Source organism: Wolffia australiana, chromosome 7, assembly GCF_029677425.1.
Source record: "Wolffia australiana isolate 7733 chromosome 7, ASM2967742v1".
NCBI lineage: Eukaryota > Viridiplantae > Streptophyta > Magnoliopsida > Alismatales > Araceae > Wolffia > Wolffia australiana.
In genome coordinates, this window is record NC_135841.1 from 2929336 (window position 1) to 2935335 (window position 6000).

General features: G+C 36.4%; 1 long non-coding RNA gene across 1 annotated transcript; it reads right to left on the reverse strand.

Annotated features, from left to right (window-relative positions):
- Positions 1-3965: 3965 nt before the first annotated feature.
- On the reverse strand, positions 3966-5104 carry LOC144705521 (uncharacterized). The gene is made up of 2 exons (XR_013582052.1): positions 4441-5104; positions 3966-4359 (listed from the first exon to the last, which is right to left on the reverse strand). It is a non-coding gene; the product is annotated as an uncharacterized LOC144705521 (long non-coding RNA).
- Positions 5105-6000: the final 896 nt, after the last annotated feature.

Here is a 6000-nt window from a genome sequence, read left to right on the forward strand (position 1 = left end):
CAGGGATACTTATCATAGAGCTAGGATATCTATCAAGATAGTTTGATATCATCTCAAGTATCCATCAAATCAGATATTTAGAATATATACTTAAAAACTAATGATCAGTCCACTATGATCTCATAATAATTAAAATTTTCATTTCAAGTATTCAAGGAGTTCACTATAAAAATCTCACAAGAACAATAATGACTAATCATATTTATTTCAATGAAATTAAACAAAACATTACTGTGTGATTGTCTTGACCACCACATTATATCCATTAATGGTAAAACAATTTTGAATCCATATTAAGGTGACAAAGCATGATATTATAATTTTTATGATCTCGACTTAAAGGAGTCTTAAATATTATCCATTGAAGACCAAGTATCCACAAAAAGTATAGGGATGCAAGAAATAAAACCCACAAAAAGATAGGTGAATGCTGACCTTCTTGAATGGGATGCTTAATGTTCACAATAAAGCTCTATAAGATATGGAAAAAATAGAATATAAGTGAAGGATTACAAAAATGGTGTACCACAAGAAGAACCCCATGCAGAGACATGTCTTCAATAACCTTATTCTCCATTACACTATGTTGCCCCTGTTTGGCTTCAAGTCTCGAGTACACCTCAAGTGTGAGGAGTACTCCTCCATTTAAATCATTTCATGAAAACTACTATAGATTACCTTCTCTAGAAAGGTACATATCCTTCTAGAAATTTAAGAATGATTAAGCTTATAGAAGGTTCTGGAAGAATCTAGAAGACTCCTTATACATCTAGAACATATGAAAGGTTCTAGAAGAATTTGGAATCCTCTACAAGAGTGGCCAAGCCAACCCTCACCATAGTGTTCTAATTTATATTCTTCCTGATTAAGGGACCTATTAATTGGGGTCTAAATTTTATATTTTTACATTTTGATAATTTTCTATAAAAAATTGGTTCACTTATGAAACACAGGTCAGATTTTTTTCTCCTATTTCAGAAATTGGCATGAATAATTTCAAATTTAGATGTGTAGAACGATAAATGTCTTGACCATAAAAACATAATCACCCAGAATTTGATCAAATTTCTATCAAGTACGAGATCCCTGTTCTCTTTATAATTCATAAATATACATGTAATTGTGTTTTGGAAAATTATAAATGCATCCTAATTAACGCACATAGTTTTTTTGTTAAAATTCATATTTTCTGATATATTTCTTTTCCAAAGCTGTTGTTAGGTATTGTATTTTGTTAGTAAAATAGTGGTAAACTTTCATCTTGATGGGACACTGGAAAAACAGGTATGGACTAGATACACTTTTATCTTCAACATATTTTGATGTCAATGTCAGGTTTATACTCTTGATGATGAGTGGGAAAACATTGATCTTAGGACGAATATTGTATCTCCACAGGAAATGTTGATTATGTGAAGACATCAACTTTGGGATCTAGAAGCACAAAATATTGTGCTCAAAAGGGACATGGTTTTTAATCATAAAATTTTTTTTAAGAATTCAATGATAATATGATTTGTAATTATGCTTACAGTTTAGACAGGACAGATATCAAGACTATGTATAGTGCACCTAATTAAATAAAACACAGATATCCAAGCAAGAATGACAGGTAAACTTATTAGAGTATTTATACTGGATAGTAAAATTTTGAGATGAGATGAGATGTCTTATTCATCTTGATAATTATGTATCATCAAATTAATTTGGAAAAAATAGGGAACATAAATCATTCAAACACTAAATAAGTAGATCCAAAGAGAAGTGGCTGAAATTAATATCTGAGAAGTGGGGACCCTAGGACAAGAAACAAGCGTAGAACATGGTGAAACTTCATCTTTGAAAAACATCTTTGCAAGGGGGTGTTAAAAGTAAAATACATCATTTTTAATGCAGATCAGCCAAATATTAAGTAGAAATTTTAATGATATTTGGGAATAAGAAGTTGATAAATCCAAGTTCATGAGTTGTGAACCTCACATAATCAATTTAATTTTGTCTAGTTTATTATATGAATATATGAAACTACTCTTATTTCTTATAGTTAAACCTCTGCATGAAGGCTTTGTTATACTTTAATTTAATAGATTATTAGTTCAACAGTATGTCTTTATGGTTTAAGAAATCTATGTGATATATGTACAAGAAGTCCAACTCCTTTATAATTTTTTTTCCTTTTTCAAGTGAATATATTTTTTATTGACATGAGTATGTGAGATGATGGTTTGACTATATTTTGATACTGTATTTAAATTATATTCTTCTTAACATGAAAATTTTTCATGAGATTATTTTGTGAAAAGCTCTATTAAGCGTAAAATCTGGTACAAAGTGTCTAGGCATAGCTCAAAAGAGCACTCTAATGAATTGTTTCACACCAGGTGAAAGGTAAAATACGTATAACACAGAGGAGTTATCTTTCGACCATAGTTGAAATATTTGGCATGAATAATGTTAAAGCATTATATACTAATTTGGTTAGCCATTTTATTACTAAGAGCCTTGAATATGGTAAAGATATTTCCAATATGGAATAATTTCCTTCCGTAGCTTTATGACACCTTTCATGCATGTATCATGTATTTATCACTCACTCATGGTAAGATATTTATAGCAATATATATTACTCACGTTCATTTGGTAAGATATTTATATCAATATATTGGCCATGAGATCAAAGCAGTGAGGAGTTTCAAATCAGCTGAAATATTTGATGTTTCAAATCAGCTCGAATAAATGACTAGAAATATTTGTATCAATACAAATAAGGGTGAGTATATGGCAGAAACAGAATCAGTTAAACATGTCTTGTGGTTGAAACTTAAAAATCAGAGAGTTTAGTATTTGACAAGGTAGAGTTCCTCGTATTTTTTATTGTCAGGGGGGCATTTTGATGGAAAAAAAAGGTTCATCATGAGTATTCACAGAGCAGTGATGTGTCTTATCACAATAGCTGATGGTTTTACTTTTGTAGGATATTTTTCAACAAAAAGTTTCAGACAGGGTATAATGTCATAGATATACTGAAACATTATTTGGACGTTAGTCATGTGAGACATACCCTAAAGCAAGTGAAGCACGTGCAAAATGGTGGAGCAAGAACACCACATAGACGAGTGTGTGGTATGTGTCACCCCCCCTACCCAAGCTGATGACTATGAGAGAGTGGTTTGACATGACCTTTGTGGAGGGGACTGAATGCCCCAAGCCCATTGTCGCTGCCTCTCTTTTGTCCTTTCATCAAGATTCCCTTTTTAAAAAGCTTTCGTTTTGTATCATGCAAGCTAGTCATAGACGCCAGAAGAAGGCACTTCCTTGGGGTTTTTTTTTCCCTCCCTTTCTATCGCCTTATCCATTTATCTTCCCCCTTCTCTGTCCCTTCAAATCTACTGTACAATGATCTGCACAAACATGTGGGCTCGCCGTCTAATGCGGGTGTTCGATTGCAATTGATGTCATGCAGGTGTTTGATTCAAATATCACTTAGTGCTATTTTATCGGATGTTGCTTACGCTTCCGCTATATGTTAATGGCGATAAGGAGCTGCCATTTTTTAGAAAGAGAAAGAGAAAAAACAAAAGAGAGAGAAGGGGAGTGTCCTCTTCATTTGAAGTTTATCGTGAGAGAGATTTTATGCATAAAAGGTACTCGTTTAGGGTGAAAAGGGTATGCATAAAAGTGAAATAGAGGTCAAGATTTTTTGGGGGAATCGCTAAACGAGTAAAGTAGAAGGATAAAAGTCATGTAGGATAGAAGAAGGGGAAATAAAGATAATGAGAGAGAATAACTCCAGGAAGATCTCTAGAGAGTACAACAGTCTGGAAAAAAACTTAGTCGCCGAGAAGTTAAAAGTTGTATAAAAGGGTCTTAGTCGGTTCCATACGAGGGAACAATTCATTAGTTTCATCAAATGGAAAGGCAATTGATCAGTATATTGGTGGATGGTTAATGGTTCGATCAAAAGATAGAGTAATAAGTAAATAATTGATGATATCATAGCATACAATAACATCGACTCTCATTCATCCATCACAACGTAAAATAAAGCTCATTCTTGTAACATTTGATTGGCCAGCTTGCTACAGGAAGAACGAGCTCTTTGTAATCAACCGACGGACGGATAGAGAAGATACCTTCAATACTACTGCCGATTATGTATACGCCGTCTCCTACTCGCCGGACTATAGTCTTCAGTCCACCATTCCATCATTTTATCTTGATCTTGTCGGGGTATATCTCGATCATGTTGATGATTTCGGAGACGATAATCGACATTTCGTTGATGATAATGACGATGATGATGATGATGATGATGGTAATGGCGATAATGGATGCGCGGTTTGGATATCATTTTGCACTCTGGGAATTACGACGATGTCAGCGAGATGGATGTATAGTAACTGAGATTATGAAATATTGTAACAAAGAGATTGGATATACCGGCAGTTTGTTGATGGAGTAGTAAGGAGATGGCAATAAGCATCATGAAGGATAGCAGAACCTCAAATGCTGTCGCTGGAAACGCAGATTGCCGCCTCCAAAAGAATGAATGTTTCATTCTGCCTGTTCGTAGTCGATGTCTCCCCTCCCCAGAAGTTCTGGAAAACCCTTCGGCTACTTGAACTCTCTTTGTTCTGACTTTCTCTCTCTCTTTTTGTTTCCCCCTGTCTCTCTCTTTGCCTCTGACTCTCTCTATCTGTCTCCTTGTTTCTCTCTATCTCTCTCTCTTCATCTCTCGCTGTCTGTTTCTTTCTGTCTCGCTCGCTTCCTCTCTAGATGTCTGTTTCTCTGTGTCTCTCTCCTCTCTCTCTGTCTTTTGCTCTATCTCTCTCTCTCTCTCACCTGGTGTCTCTGTCTCTCTCTCTCCTCTCTCGTTGTCTTTTGCTCTATCTCTCTCTCGCCTGGTGTCTCTGTGTCACTCTCTCCTCTCTCGCTGTCTGTTTCTCTGTGTCTCTCTCTTCTCTCTCGCTGTCTTTTGCTCTGTTTCTCTCTCTTTCGCCTGGTGTCTCTGTCTCTCTCTCTCTGTCTCTCTCGCTTTGTTTCTCTATCTCTCACTCTCTCTATCTATGTATCTATCTATCTCTCGCTTTGTTTCTATATCTCTCACTCTCTCTCGATCGATATATCAATCTCTGTCTCGCTTTTTTTCTCTATCTCTCACTCTCTCTCTATCTATATATCTATATCTCTCTCGCTTTGTTTCTCTATCTCTCTCTCTCGCTTTGCTTCTCTATCTCTCTCTCTCGCTCGCTTTGCTTCTCTATCTCTCTCTCTCCCGCTTTGCTTCTCTATCTCTCTCTCACTCGCTTTGTTTCTCTATCTCTCTCTCACTCGCTTTGTTTCTCTATCTCTCTCTCACTCGCTTTGTTTCTCTATCTCTCTCTCACTCGCTTTGTTTCTCTCTCACTTTCTCTCTCTCTCTCTCTCGCTCGCTCGCTCGCTTTGTTTCTATATCTCTCTCTCACACTTGCTTCTCTCTCTCGCTTTGTTTCTATATCTCTCTCTCACACTTGCTTCTCTCTCTCGCTTTGTTCTATATCTCTCTCACACACTTGCTTCTCTCTCTCGCTTTGTTTCTATGTTTCTCTCGCACAATTTGCTTCTCTATCTCTCTCTCTCTCTCTCTTTAATCTCTCTCTCTCTCTCTCTCTCTCTCTCTGTCTCTCTCTCTCTCTCTCTCTCTCTCTCTCTCTCTCTCTCTCTCTCTCTCTCTCTCTCTCTCTCTCTCTCTCTCTCTCTCTCTCTCTCTCAAGGAATCTCTAGCATTAAGGCCAAGGGTCACTTTCACCACTGTCCTCCACATTGCGGGTCCTCCAGTATATTTGTTGAACTGGGTACGCGCCACGCGGCTGCAGACTTTAGTAAAATACTAATATGGGATGTAATGCCAGAGTAAAAGTAAATTTTGACGACGTTAGGGTTCAGCTTCTTTATTCTAGGATTATGCCACCTATACTGGAGTGGGACCACGTTTATTGATCTTTACTATTCATTACACTC